Source organism: Ischnura elegans, chromosome 1 (genome assembly GCF_921293095.1).
Source record: "Ischnura elegans chromosome 1, ioIscEleg1.1, whole genome shotgun sequence".
In the NCBI taxonomy this organism is placed as follows: domain Eukaryota; kingdom Metazoa; phylum Arthropoda; class Insecta; order Odonata; family Coenagrionidae; genus Ischnura; species Ischnura elegans.
Genome location: NC_060246.1, coordinates 154637979 through 154655371, shown reverse-complemented (window position 1 = coordinate 154655371; position 17393 = coordinate 154637979).

Sequence of the window (17393 nt, the reverse complement as noted above, 5' to 3'; positions counted from 1 at the left end):
ACTATGCCCATGGATGCTAAATTATATATGATATAGCAATTCGATATATTTTAATGGAAAGCGGATTCGATATATATCGAATGTGAGACGACATACAAAACGTAATTCCCCTGTGCGTTATGTGGAATACCAATATAAACCCATTCACCAAATTTCATTCATCTACCCCTCATAATTCTCAAGTTATATTAATATTCGAATTTCATATAATAATCGAATTGAACTTCGATTATACTGACATCTGTATGATAAAAATCTCATAGATATTGATTCCAATCTCATGTTATGGTCATCCGATATCTCTTACCATCACAACTTTGCCCGTGGATGCTCAATTTTTACATAGTATAGCAATTCGATATATTTTAAGAAAACGCAGATTCGATATATATCGAATGTGAGACGACATACAAAACGTATATCCCCTGTGCATTATGCCAAATACCAATATGTACTCAGTTACCAAATTTCATTCATCTACCTGAAATACTTCTCAAGTTATGTAAATATTCGTATTTCATATAATAATCGAATTGAACTTCGATTATACTGACATCTGTATGGTAAAAATCTCATAGATATGGATTCGATTTTCATTTTATGGTCATCCACTATCTATTACCATCACAACTATGCCCGTGGATGCTTAATTTTTACGTAGTATAGCAATTCGATATATTTTAAGAAAACGCAGATTCGATATATATCGAATGTGAGACGACATACAAAACGTGTATCCCCTGTACATTATGCCAAATACCAATATGTAATCAGTTACCAAATTTCATTCTTCTACCTCAAATACTTCTCAGGTTATGTCAATATTCCTATTTCTTATTATTATCGAATCGAACGTTCGATTAAACTGACATCTGTACGGCAAAATTCTCATAGCTATTGATTCGGAATTCATTCTATGGTCATCCACTATCTATTACCGTCGCACATTCGCCCAAGGATGCCGAATCGTATGTGTTATAGCAATTCGATATATTTTAAGAAAACGCAGATTCGATATATATCGAATATGGGACTACATGCAAAACATTTTTCCCCATTGCATTATGAGGAATACCAATATGTACCAATTTACTAAATTTCATTCTTCTACCACAAATACTTAATAAGTTATCTCAATATTCATTTTAGTTATAATAATCGAATCGAATATTCGATTTTACTGAGTCCGGTTATCTGAAATACGCATGTCATTTGTTTAAATTCTCCATTGGTTGGTCGTATCACATGTTATGCCGGCACTACAACACCCGGAGATGAGTATTCCAAAAAGTTAGTAGCATTCGATAAAATTCAAGATAACGTAGTTTCGATATATATCGAAAGTGATGTCCACTTACGTTCTCTATTTTATATAGTAATATTTGGAATACTATGATGTACCTACTGGCCGAATTTCATAGGCCTAGGTGGAGTACTTTGGATGTTATGCTCATTTCCGTTTCACCATAGCAGTAAAGTCACGTTCTAAGATATGGGCCCATGTCAATGCATAATCCGTATACATAACAAATGACTGTTGCATAGGCGATACCAATTACGTAATGAAAAAATCAATACTTAAAAAGTTGGGCGGTGAGGCTTTACTGGGAATAGTCCTATGTTAGCCGTCTCCAAATTTCATCCGTATACATGCATGTATGAGATAGGGAAATGCGTGTATATCTTACGGGCACCGACCACCGCCCGTTTGGCGGAGAGGAATGGCGGCGATGGCCGCGGGCTCAAGAAAATAATTTGGGAAAAATTCGGAATGAAATAACTCGTTAAATATTACGAAATCTAAATAAAAATGAAAACCTGGACGTACCGGAGGTACGTTTGTAGGCATGCTTTTTTGAGCTGAATAGCCTAATTTTGAAGCGCCAGCTCTCAAATCGATATTTATCGATCGTCCTATCTCGACAATGTTATTTCGATAATGCTAATAACTCGGAATCTATTCGACATACGAAAATTCCGAGATAGCCAAAAAATCAGGTAAAAAATTAGATAAATAGTATTAGGCGGCGACGGTCCTACTACATTTGCAAGTGGGTCAAAAAAAATTCCAAAGTTGGTCCATAAGAAAAGCATTGTCGATTTTCAAAAATTATTTCGACCGTGATCGAGAGAGATCGATGGAAAACCAAGGTATCAAAAAATCGACCAGAAAATCTATTTTACGTCAATGGGAGAAGATGTCTCTGGGTCTTTTATTCGCGACGATATTAAGGAAAGAGTTTTAGTCCCATAAGGCTGCCATGTTAATTCAACTCGATATATATCGAAAAGTATCGCACTTTTTGGAATTTTCAGATTTTTTCTCCCGATGAATTTTTTTTTAGTTTTACTACCGAAAATTTCATCTCGATCGGCCCGGCAGTTTGGGCTGCGAATTTGTATCAATGAATAAGTGATCAATGACATTGCAGCTTTTATATATGTAACGAGTCGATTGGGCGCTTGAATTCTTCAAGCGTGTCGTGGTGGGTAAGGAGATATGGTGGTGTGAATGGTGGCCTGGTCCTGGGTCCATAAGTTGTTGAAAAGTATGAGAAATTCACCATGTCAAAGGTAAAGCCAGTCGATTAATTTTATGAAAACTCATATTTGATATTAATGGGAACTTAGCCCATAGTCTTCATTAATTTCTATTTGACAGCAAGTGGAATACTAATATGTACTCACACACGAAATTTCATACCTCTAACTGAAATAGTTATTAAGATAAGTCAATTTGGATATTTGCTACAATAATCGAATCGAACTTATGAAAAAAGTGACATCTGTATTGAAAAATACACAAATCTATTCATACTTTCATCAAAATATCCATACAAATTCATTCTATTCATCCATTATCTGTAAACCTTCTCGAATATGCCCGTGGATACAAAATTTTATGTTGTAAAGCAATGTGATACACCTAAAGTAATAGCATTTTCGATATATATCGAATGAGAGACTAAATACAAAACATATGTCCTATGTGCATTTTGAAGAATACCAATATTTACTCATTTACCAAATTTCATTCATCTACCTCAAATACTTTTCAAGTTATGTCAATATTCGTATTTGTTTTAATAATCGAATCGATATTTCGAATATACTTACATACATAAAGTAAAATGCTCAGAGATATTGGTTAATATTCATTCTATGGTCATCCACTATCTCTCACCTTCTCAACTATGCCCGTGGATGCCAAAACCTACGTGGTATAGCAAATCGATACATTTTAAGGAAACGAAGATTCGATATATATCGAATGTGAGGCTACATACAAAACGTATTTCCCCTTGGCATAATGAGAAATACCAATATGTACCCATTTACCAAATTTCTTTGATCTACCTGAAATACTTATGAAGTTATATCAATATTCGTATTTGCGATATTAATCGAATCGAACTTACGATTATACTGACATCGGTACAGTGAAATACTCATTGCTATTGATTAAAGTTGCGTTCTATGGTCATCAAATATCTATTACCATCACAACTATGCCCGTGGATGCTAAATACTATGTGATATAGCAATTCGATATATTTTAATGAAAAGCGGATTCGATATATATCGAAATTGAGACGACATACAAAACGTTCTTCCCCTGTGCGTTATGAAGAATACCATTATGTACCCATTCACCAAATTTCATTCATGTATCTCAAATAATTCTCAAGTTATGTCAATATTCGTATTTCATATAATAATCGAATCGAACTTCGATTACAATGACATCTGTATAGTTTAATTCTCATATTTATTTCTTCGAATTTCATTCTATGGTGATCCACTATATATTTCAATGACAACTATGCCCGTGGATGCTTAATCTTTACGTAGTATAGCAATTCGATACATTTGAAGAAAACGCAGATTCGATATATATCGACTGTGAGACGACATACAAAATGTTTATACCCTATGAATTATGCTAAATACCCATATGTACCCAGATACCAATTTTCATTCATCCACCTGAAATACTTCTCAAGTTATGTCAATATTCCTATTTCTTATTATAATCGAATCGAACGTTCGATTGCACTGACATCTGTACGGCAAAATGCTCAAAGCTATTGTTTCGAATTTCATTCTATGGTCATCCACAATCTATTACCATCACAACTATGCCCTTGGATGCTTAATTTTTACGTAGTATATCAATTCGATATATTTCAAGAAAACGCAGATTCGATATATATCGAATGTGAGACGACATACAAAACGTATATCCCCTGTGCATTATGCCAAATACCAATATGTACCCATTTACCAAATTTCATTCATCTACGTGAAATACTACTCAAGTTATGTCCATATTCCTATTTCTTATTATGATCGAATCGATCATTCGATTACACTGACATCTGTACGGCAAAATGCTCATAGCTTTTGATTTGAAATTCATTCTTTGGTCATCCAGTATCTCTTTTCATCGCACATATGCCCGTGGATGCCGAATCGTATGTGTTATAGCAATTCGATATATTTAAAGAAAACGCAGATTCGATATATATCGAATATGGGACTACATGCAAGACATATTTCCACATTCCATTATGAGGAATACCAATATGTACCAATTTACGAAATTTCATTCATCTACCACAAAAACTTGTCAAGTTATCTCAATATTCATATTAGTTAAAATGATCGAATCGAATAATTCGATTATACTGACATAGGTTCTCGGAAATACATATGTCATTTTTTTTTCCATTGGTTGGTCGGTTCACATGTTATGCCGGCACAACTATCCCCTGAGTTGAGTATTCCAATAAGTTATTAGCATTCGATTAAATCCAAGAAAACGTAGTTTCGATATATATCGAAAGTAATGACCAGTACTGGACTACATTTTATTAGGTCAAATGCACAATACAATGATGTACCGTTTCGCCAAATTTCATAGGCTTAGGTGAAATACTTTGGAAGTTATGCGCATTTCAGTTTCACCATAGCAGCAAAGTCACCTTCTAAAGCATGGGCCCATGTCAATGCAAAATCCGTATACATAACAAATGAGTGTCGCCTATGCGATACTGGTTTCATAATGAAAAAATCAATACTTTAAAAAGTTATGCCGTGAGGCTTTACTGGGTATAGTTCTGTCAGCCCTCCACAAATTCCACCCGCCTAAATACATGAATGGGATAGGGAAATGCGTGTATTTCTTCCGGAGACCGACCACCGCCCGCTTGGCGGAGAGGAATGGCGGCGATTGCCGCGGGCTCAAGAAAATAATTTGGGAAAAATTCGGAATGAAATAACTCGTTAAATATTACGAAATCTAAATAAAAATGAAAACCTGGACGTACCGGAGGTACGTTTGTAGGCATGCTTTTCTGAGCTGAATAGCCTAATTTTGAAGCGCCAGCTCTCAAATCGATATTTATCGATCGTCCTATCTCGACAATGTTATTTCGATAATGCTAATAACTCGGAATCTATTCGACATACGAAAATTCCGAGATAGCAAAAAAATCAGGTAAAAAATTAGATAAATTGTATTAGGCGGCGACGGTCCTACTTCTTTTGCAAGTGAGTCAAAAAAAATTCCAAAGTTCGTCCATAAGAAAAGCATTGTCGATTTTCAAAAATTATTTCGACAGTGATCGAAAGAGTTCGACGAAAAACGAAGATACCAAAAAATCGACCAAAAAATCTAGTTTACGTCAATGGGAGACGATTACCCTAAGACGCCAAGTTTAGTCGTAATTAAGGAAAGAGTTTTAGTCCCATAAGGCTGCCATGTTAATTAAACTCGATATATATCGAAAAGTATCGCACTTATGGGAATTTTGAGATTTTTCCTTCCGATGAATTTTTTTTTAGTTTTACCACCGAAAATTTCATCTCGATCGGGCCGGTAGTTTGGGCTGTGAATTTGTATCAATCAATAAGTCATCAATGACATTGCAGCTTTAATATATCCAACGAGTATATAATGCTTGAATTTTTCAAGCGTGTCGTGGTGGGTAAGGAGATATGGTGGTGTCATAAGTAGTTGTGTCTTGGGTCAATAAGTTGTTGAAAAGTTGGAGAAATTCACCATGACAAAGGTAAAGCCAGTCGATTAATTTTATGAAAACTCATATTTGATATTAATTGGAACTTAGCCCATAGTCTTTATTAATTTCTATTTGACAGAAGTAGAAAACTAATATGTACTCACATACGAAATTTCATACCTCTAACTGAAATAGTTATGAAGATATGTCAATTTGCATATTTGCTACAATAATCGAATCGAACTAATGAATAAAGTGACATCTGTATTGAAAAATACACAAATCTATTCATACTTTCATCAAAATATCCATACAAATTCATTCTATTCATCCATTATCTATAAACCTTCTCGAATATGCCCGTGGATACAAAATATTATGTTGTAAAGCAATGTGATGCACCTTAAGTAATCGCATTTTCGATAAATATCGAATGAGAGACTAAATACAAAACATATGTCCTATGTGCATTTTGAAGAATACCAATATTTACTCATTTACCAAATTTCATTCATCTACCTCAAATACTTTTCAAGTTATGTCAATATTTGTATATGTTATAATAATCGAATCGATATTTCGAATATACTTACATACATAAAGTAAAATGCTAAGAGATATTGATTAATATTCATTCTATGGTCATCCACGATCTCTCACCTTCTCAACTATGCCCATGGATGCCAAAACCTACGTGGTATAGCAAATCGATAAATTTTAAGGAAACGAAGATTCGATATATATCGAATGTGAGGCTACATACAAAACGTATTCCCCCTTGGCATAATGAGAAATACCAATATGTACCCATTTACCAAATTTCTTTGATCTACCTGAAATACTTATCAAGTTATATCAATATTCGTATTTGCGATATTAATCGAATCGAACTTACAATTATACTGACATCAGTACAGTGAAATACTCATTGCTATTGATTAAAGTTGCGTTCTATGGTCATCAAATATCTATTACCATCCCAACTATGCCCGTGGATGCTAAATACTATGTGATATAGCAATTCGATATATTTTAATGAAAAGCGGATTCGATATATATCGAATGTGAGACGACATACAAAACGTATTTCCCCTGTGCCTTATGAGGAATACCAATATGTACCCATTCACCAAATTTCATTCATGTATCTCAAATAATTATTAAGTTATGTCAATATTCGTATTTCATATAATAATCGAATCGAAATTTCGAATATACTTACATACATAAAGTAAAATGCTCAGAGATATTGATTAATATTCATTGTTTGGTCATCCACTATCTCTCACCTTCTCAACTATGCCCGTGGATGCCAAAACCTACGTGGTATAGCAAATCGATACATTTTAAGGAAACGAAGATTCGATATATATCGAATGTGAGGCTACATACAAAACGTATTTCCCCTTGGAATAATGAGAAATACCAATATGTACCCATTTACCAAATTTCTTTGATCTACCTGAAATACTTATCAAGTTATATCAATATTCGTATTTGCGATATTAATCGAATCGAACTTACGATTATACTGACATCGGTTCAGTGAAATACTCATTGCTATTGATTAAAGGTACGTTCTATGGTCATCAAATATCTATTACCATCACAACTATGCCCGTGGATGCTAAATACTATGTGATATAGCAATTCGATATATTTTAATGAAAAGCGGATTCGATATATATCGAATGTGAGACGACATACAAAACGTATTTCCACTGTGCCTTATGATTAATACCAATATGTACCCATTCACCAAATTTCATTCATGTATCTCAAATAATTATTAAGTTATGTCAATATTCGTATTTCATATAATAATCGAATCGAACTTCGATTATAATGACATCTGTATGGTAAAATTCTCATATTTATTTCTTCGTATTTAATTCTATGGTGATCCACTATCTATTTCAATCACAACTATGCCCGTGGATGCTTAATTTTTACGTAGTATAGCAATTCGATACATTTGAAGAAAACGCAGGTTCGATATATATCGATTGTGAGACGACATACAAAACGTATATCCCCTGTTCATTATGCCAAATACCAATATGTACCCATTTACCAAATTTCATTCATCTACCTCAAACACTTATCAAGTTATGTCAATATTCCTATTTCTTATTATAATCGAATCGAACGTTCGATTACACTGACATATGTGCGGCAAAATGCTCAAAGCTATTGATTCGAAATTCAATCTAGGGTCATCCATTATCTATTACCATCGCGCATATGCCCGTGGATGCCAAATCGTATGTGTTATAGCAATTCGATATAATTTAAGAAAACGCAGATACGATATATATCGAATGCGAGACAAAATGCAAAACGTATATCCCCTGTGCATGATGCCAAATTCCAATATCTACCCATTTACCAAATTTCATTCATCTACCTCAAGCACTTCTCAAGTTATGTCAATAATCCTATTTCTTATTATAATCGAATCGAACGTTCGATAACACTGAAATCTGTACGGCAAAATGCTCATACCTATTGATTCGAAAATCATTCTATGGTCATCCACTATCTATTACCATCGCACATATGCCCGTGGATGCCGAATCGTATGTGTTATAGGAATTCGATATATTTTAAGAAAACGCAGATTCGATATATATCGAATATGGGACTACATACAAAACAAATTTCCCCATTGAATTATGAGCAATACCAATATGTACCAATTTACCAAATTTCATTCATCTATCACAAATACTTAAAAAGTTATCTCAATATTCATTTTAGTTATAATAATCGAATCGAAAATTCGATATTACTGACACCTGTACTCTGAAATATCCATGTCATCTGTTTTTTTTCAATTGGTTGGTCGTTTTTACATGTAATGCCGGCACTAATTTCCTTCGTAGATGAGTATTCCAATAAGTTATTAACATTCGATAGAATTAAAGAAAACGTAGGTTCGATATATATCGAAAGTGATGGCCATTATTGGACTAAATTTTATATAGTCATAATAACAATACAATGATGTACCTATCTGCCAAATTTCATAGGCCTAGGTGAAATATTTTGGAAGTTATGCTCTTTTCCATTACACCATTGCAGTAAATTCACCTTCTAAGCCTATGGCCAATGTCAAAGGGAAATCCGTATATATAACAAATGATAGTTGCATATGCGATACCGAATACGTAATGAAAAAATCAATACTCAAAAAAGTTAGGCGGTGAGGCTTTACTGGGATCATAACCATGTTAGCCCTCTCCAAATTTCATCCGTATACATGCACGTATGAGATAGGGAAATGCGTGTATATCTTACGGGCACCGACCACCGCCCGTTTGGCGGAGAGGAATGGCGGCGATTGCCGCGGGCTCAAGAAAATAATTTGGGAAAAATTCGGAATGAAATAACTCGTTAAATATTACGAAATCTAAATAAAAATGAAAACCTGGACGTACCGAAGGTACGTTTGTAGGCATGCTTTTTTGAGCTGAGTAGCCTAATTTTGAAGCGCCAGCTCTCAAATCGATATTTATCGATCGTCCTATCTCGACAATGTTATTTCGATAATGCTAATAACTCGGAATCTATTCGACAAACGAAAATTCCGAGATAGCCAAAAAATCAGGTAAAAAATTAGATAAATTGTATTAGGCGGCGACGGTCCTACTACTTTTGCAAGTGGATCAAAAAAAATTCCAAAGTTGGTCCATAAAAAAAGCATTGTCGATTTTCAAAAATTATTTCGACAATGATCGAAAGAGATCGACGAAAAACGAAGGTACTAAAAAATTGACCAAAAAATCTAGTTTACGTCATGGGGAGGCGATTGCCCTGAGACGCTTAGTTATGACGATATTAAGGAAAAAGTTTTAGTCCCATAAGGCTGCCATGTTAATTCAACTCGATATATATCGAAAAGTATCGCACTTTTTCGAATTTTGAGATTTTTCCTCCCGATGAATTTTTTTTTACTTTTACCACCGAAAATTTCAACTCGATCGGCTCGGTAGTTTGGGCTGTGAATTTGTATCAATGAGTCAATGGTTAATCCGAATGCAGCTTTTATATATCTAACGAGTATTTTATCGCTTGAATTCTTCAAGCGTGTTAGTGAAGGGTATATAGTTAGAGTAGTGTCATAAGTAGTTGTGTCTTGGGTCCATAAGTTGTTGAAAAGTTCGAAAGATCCACCACGTCAAGTTAAATATCTTTGTTATATTTTATCAAAACGGATACCCAATTGTAATCGAAAGTTAGCCCATTAGCGTCATTATTTTTCTATTTAGCAGCAAGTGGAATAATAATAAGTACTCACATTCCAATTTTCATTGGTCTATCTTAAATAGTTATGAAGATATGTCAATTTGAATATTTGCTACAATAACCGAAACGATATTATGAAAAAAGTGACAGCTGTATTGAAAAATACGCAAATCTAGTCATACTTTCATCAACATATCCATAGCGATTTATTCTATTCATTTACTATCTATAAACCTTCTCAACTATGCCCGTGGATACTAATTATTATGTGGTATAGAAATTTGATACATTTAAGGGAAACGCAGATTCGATATATATCGAATGTTAGACTACATACTAAACGTATTTCCCCTTTGCCTTATGAGAAATACAAATATGTACCCATGTACCAAATTTCTTTGATCTACCTAACAGACGTATCAAGTTATATAAATATTCGTATTTGCTGTATTAATCGAATCGAACTTACGATTATACTGACATCTCTACAGTAAAATACTCATCGCTATTGATTAGAGTTTCGTTCTATGGTCATCAAATATCTATTACCATCAACATTATGCCCGTGGATGGTAATATTTATGTGATAAAGCAATTCGATATATTTTAAGAAAAAGGGGATTCGATATATATCGAATGTGAGACGACATACAAAACGTATATCCCCTGTGCATTATGCAAAATACCATCATGTACCTATTCACCAAATTTCATTCATCTACCTCAAATAATTCTCAAGTTATGTCAATATTCGTATTTCATAAAATTATCGAATTGAACTTCGATTATACTGACACCTGTATGGTAAAATTCTCATTTTCATTTCTTCGAATTTTATTCTATGGTGATCCACTATCTATTACCATCACAATTATGCCCTTGGATGATTAATTTTTACGTATTATAGCAATTCGATACATTTGAAGAAAACGCAGATTCGATATATATCGAATGTGAGTCGACATACAAAACCTGTATCCCCTGGACATTATGCCAAATACCAATCTGTACTTAATTACCAAATTTCATCCATCTACCTGAAATACTTCTAAAGTTATGTCAACATTCCTATTTCTTATTATAATCGAATCGAACGTTCGATTACACTGACATCTGTACGGCAAAATGCTCATAGCTATTGATTCGAAATTCATTCTATGGTCATCCACTATCTATTATCATCGCACATATGCCCGTGGATTCCGAATCGTATGTTTTATAGCAATTCGATATATTTTCAGAAAAAGCAGATTCGATATATATCGAAAATGGGACTATCGACTAATGGGACTAAAGGCATGCTTTTTTGAGCTGAATAGCCTAATTTTGAAGCGCCAGCTCTCAAATCGATATTTATTTATCGTCCTATCTCGACAATGTTATTTCGATAATGCTAATAACTCGGAATCTATTCGAATTACGAAAATTCCGAGATAGCAAAAAAATCAGGTGAAAAATTAGATAAATTGTATTAGGCGGCGACGGTCCTACTACTTTTGCAAGTGGGTAAAAAAAAATTCCAAAGTTGGTCCATAAGAAAAGCATTGTCGATTTTTAAAAATTATTTCGACAGTGATCGAAAGAGATCGACGAACAACTAAGATATCAAAAAATCAACCAAAAAATCTAGTTTACGTCAATGGGAGATAATGTCTCTAGGAGTTTTTTTTTGCGACGTTATTAGGGAAAGAGTTTTAGTCCCATAAGGCTGCCATGTTAATTCAAGTCGATATATATCGAAATGTATCGCACTTTTTCGAATTTTGAGATTTTTCCCTCCGATGAATTTTTTTTTAGTTTCACCACCGAAAATTTCAACTCGATCGGCCCGGTAGTTTTGGCTGTGAATTATGATGAATCAGTCAGTGATCAATCCGATTGCAGCTTTAATATATCCAACGAGTATATAATGCTTGAATTTTTCAAGCGTGTCGTGGTGGGTAAGGAGATATGGTGGTGTCATAAGTAGTTGTGTCTTGGGTCAATAAGTTGTTGAAAAGTTGGAGAAATTCACCATGACAAAGGTAAAGCCAGTCGATTAATTTTATGAAAACTCATATTTGATATTAATTGGAACTTAGCCCATAGTCTTTATTAATTTCTATTTGACAGAAGTAGAAAACTAATATGTACTCACATACGAAATTTCATACCTCTAACTGAAATAGTTATGAAGATATGTCAATTTGCATATTTGCTACAATAATCGAATCGAACTAATGAATAAAGTGACATCTGTATTGAAAAATACACAAATCTATTCATACTTTCATCAAAATATCCATACAAATTCATTCTATTCATCCATTATCTATAAACCTTCTCGAATATGCCCGTGGATACAAAATATTATGTTGTAAAGCAATGTGATGCACCTTAAGTAATCGCATTTTCGATAAATATCGAATGAGAGACTAAATACAAAACATATGTCCTATGTGCATTTTGAAGAATACCAATATTTACTCATTTACCAAATTTCATTCATCTACCTCAAATACTTTTCAAGTTATGTCAATATTTGTATATGTTATAATAATCGAATCGATATTTCGAATATACTTACATACATAAAGTAAAATGCTAAGAGATATTGATTAATATTCATTCTATGGTCATCCACGATCTCTCACCTTCTCAACTATGCCCATGGATGCCAAAACCTACGTGGTATAGCAAATCGATAAATTTTAAGGAAACGAAGATTCGATATATATCGAATGTGAGGCTACATACAAAACGTATTCCCCCTTGGCATAATGAGAAATACCAATATGTACCCATTTACCAAATTTCTTTGATCTACCTGAAATACTTATCAAGTTATATCAATATTCGTATTTGCGATATTAATCGAATCGAACTTACAATTATACTGACATCAGTACAGTGAAATACTCATTGCTATTGATTAAAGTTGCGTTCTATGGTCATCAAATATCTATTACCATCCCAACTATGCCCGTGGATGCTAAATACTATGTGATATAGCAATTCGATATATTTTAATGAAAAGCGGATTCGATATATATCGAATGTGAGACGACATACAAAACGTATTTCCCCTGTGCCTTATGAGGAATACCAATATGTACCCATTCACCAAATTTCATTCATGTATCTCAAATAATTATTAAGTTATGTCAATATTCGTATTTCATATAATAATCGAATCGAAATTTCGAATATACTTACATACATAAAGTAAAATGCTCAGAGATATTGATTAATATTCATTCTTTGGTCATCCACTATCTCTCACCTTCTCAACTATGCCCGTGGATGCCAAAACCTACGTGGTATAGCAAATCGATACATTTTAAGGAAACGAAGATTCGATATATATCGAATGTGAGGCTACATACAAAACGTATTTCCCCTTGGAATAATGAGAAATACCAATATGTACCCATTTACCAAATTTCTTTGATCTACCTGAAATACTTATCAAGTTATATCAATATTCGTATTTGCGATATTAATCGAATCGAACTTACGATTATACTGACATCGGTTCAGTGAAATACTCATTGCTATTGATTAAAGGTACGTTCTATGGTCATCAAATATCTATTACCATCACAACTATGCCCGTGGATGCTAAATACTATGTGATATAGCAATTCGATATATTTTAATGAAAAGCGGATTCGATATATATCGAATGTGAGACGACATACAAAACGTATTTCCACTGTGCCTTATGATTAATACCAATATGTACCCATTCACCAAATTTCATTCATGTATCTCAAATAATTATTAAGTTATGTCAATATTCGTATTTCATATAATAATCGAATCGAACTTCGATTATAATGACATCTGTATGGTAAAATTCTCATATTTATTTCTTCGTATTTAATTCTATGGTGATCCACTATCTATTTCAATCACAACTATGCCCGTGGATGCTTAATTTTTACGTAGTATAGCAATTCGATACATTTGAAGAAAACGCAGGTTCGATATATATCGATTGTGAGACGACATACAAAACGTATATCCCCTGTTCATTATGCCAAATACCAATATGTACCCATTTACCAAATTTCATTCATCTACCTCAAACACTTATCAAGTTATGTCAATATTCCTATTTCTTATTATAATCGAATCGAACGTTCGATTACACTGACATATGTGCGGCAAAATGCTCAAAGCTATTGATTCGAAATTCAATCTAGGGTCATCCATTATCTATTACCATCGCGCATATGCCCGTGGATGCCAAATCGTATGTGTTATAGCAATTCGATATAATTTAAGAAAACGCAGATTCGATATATATCGAATGCGAGACAAAATGCAAAACGTATATCCCCTGTGCATGATGCCAAATTCCAATATCTACCCATTTACCAAATTTCATTCATCTACCTCAAGCACTTCTCAAGTTATGTCAATAATCCTATTTCTTATTATAATCGAATCGAACGTTCGATAACACTGAAATCTGTACGGCAAAATGCTCATACCTATTGATTCGAAAATCATTCTATGGTCATCCACTATCTATTACCATCGCACATATGCCCGTGGATGCCGAATCGTATGTGTTATAGGAATTCGATATATTTTAAGAAAACGCAGATTCGATATATATCGAATATGGGACTACATACAAAACAAATTTCCCCATTGAATTATGAGCAATACCAATATGTACCAATTTACCAAATTTCATTCATCTATCACAAATACTTAAAAAGTTATCTCAATATTCATTTTAGTTATAATAATCGAATCGAAAATTCGATATTACTGACACCTGTACTCTGAAATATCCATGTCATCTGTTTTTTTTCAATTGGTTGGTCGTTTTTACATGTAATGCCGGCACTAATTTCCTTCGTAGATGAGTATTCCAATAAGTTATTAACATTCGATAGAATTAAAGAAAACGTAGGTTCGATATATATCGAAAGTGATGGCCATTATTGGACTAAATTTTATATAGTCATAATAACAATACAATGATGTACCTATCTGCCAAATTTCATAGGCCTAGGTGAAATATTTTGGAAGTTATGCTCTTTTCCATTACACCATTGCAGTAAATTCACCTTCTAAGCCTATGGCCAATGTCAAAGGGAAATCCGTATATATAACAAATGATAGTTGCATATGCGATACCGAATACGTAATGAAAAAATCAATACTCAAAAAAGTTAGGCGGTGAGGCTTTACTGGGATCATAACCATGTTAGCCCTCTCCAAATTTCATCCGTATACATGCACGTATGAGATAGGGAAATGCGTGTATATCTTACGGGCACCGACCACCGCCCGTTTGGCGGAGAGGAATGGCGGCGATTGCCGCGGGCTCAAGAAAATAATTTGGGAAAAATTCGGAATGAAATAACTCGTTAAATATTACGAAATCTAAATAAAAATGAAAACCTGGACGTACCGAAGGTACGTTTGTAGGCATGCTTTTTTGAGCTGAGTAGCCTAATTTTGAAGCGCCAGCTCTCAAATCGATATTTATCGATCGTCCTATCTCGACAATGTTATTTCGATAATGCTAATAACTCGGAATCTATTCGACAAACGAAAATTCCGAGATAGCCAAAAAATCAGGTAAAAAATTAGATAAATTGTATTAGGCGGCGACGGTCCTACTACTTTTGCAAGTGGATCAAAAAAAATTCCAAAGTTGGTCCATAAAAAAAGCATTGTCGATTTTCAAAAATTATTTCGACAATGATCGAAAGAGATCGACGAAAAACGAAGGTACTAAAAAATTGACCAAAAAATCTAGTTTACGTCATGGGGAGGCGATTGCCCTGAGACGCTTAGTTATGACGATATTAAGGAAAAAGTTTTAGTCCCATAAGGCTGCCATGTTAATTCAACTCGATATATATCGAAAAGTATCGCACTTTTTCGAATTTTGAGATTTTTCCTCCCGATGAATTTTTTTTTACTTTTACCACCGAAAATTTCAACTCGATCGGCTCGGTAGTTTGGGCTGTGAATTTGTATCAATGAGTCAATGGTTAATCCGAATGCAGCTTTTATATATGTAACGAGTATATAATGCTTGAATTTTTCAAGCGTGTCGTGGTGGGTAAGGAGATATGGTGGTGTCATAAGTAGTTGTGTCTTGGGTCAATAAGTTGTTGAAAAGTTGGAGAAATTCACCATGACAAAGGTAAAGCCAGTCGATTAATTTTATGAAAACTCATATTTGATATTAATTGGAACTTAGCCCATAGTCTTTATTAATTTCTATTTGACAGAAGTAGAAAACTAATATGTACTCACATACGAAATTTCATACCTCTAACTGAAATAGTTATGAAGATATGTCAATTTGCATATTTGCTACAATAATCGAATCGAACTAATGAATAAAGTGACATCTGTATTGAAAAATACACAAATCTATTCATACTTTCATCAAAATATCCATACAAATTCATTCTATTCATCCATTATCTATAAACCTTCTCGAATATGCCCGTGGATACAAAATATTATGTTGTAAAGCAATGTGATGCACCTTAAGTAATCGCATTTTCGATAAATATCGAATGAGAGACTAAATACAAAACATATGTCCTATGTGCATTTTGAAGAATACCAATATTTACTCATTTACCAAATTTCATTCATCTACCTCAAATACTTTTCAAGTTATGTCAATATTTGTATATGTTATAATAATCGAATCGATATTTCGAATATACTTACATACATAAAGTAAAATGCTAAGAGATATTGATTAATATTCATTCTATGGTCATCCACGATCTCTCACCTTCTCAACTATGCCCATGGATGCCAAAACCTACGTGGTATAGCAAATCGATAAATTTTAAGGAAACGAAGATTCGATATATATCGAATGTGAGGCTACATACAAAACGTATTCCCCCTTGGCATAATGAGAAATACCAATATGTACCCATTTACCAAATTTCTTTGATCTACCTGAAATACTTATCAAGTTATATCAATATTCGTATTTGCGATATTAATCGAATCGAACTTACAATTATACTGACATCAGTACAGTGAAATACTCATTGCTATTGATTAAAGTTGCGTTCTATGGTCATCAAATATCTATTACCATCCCAACTATGCCCGTGGATGCTAAATACTATGTGATAT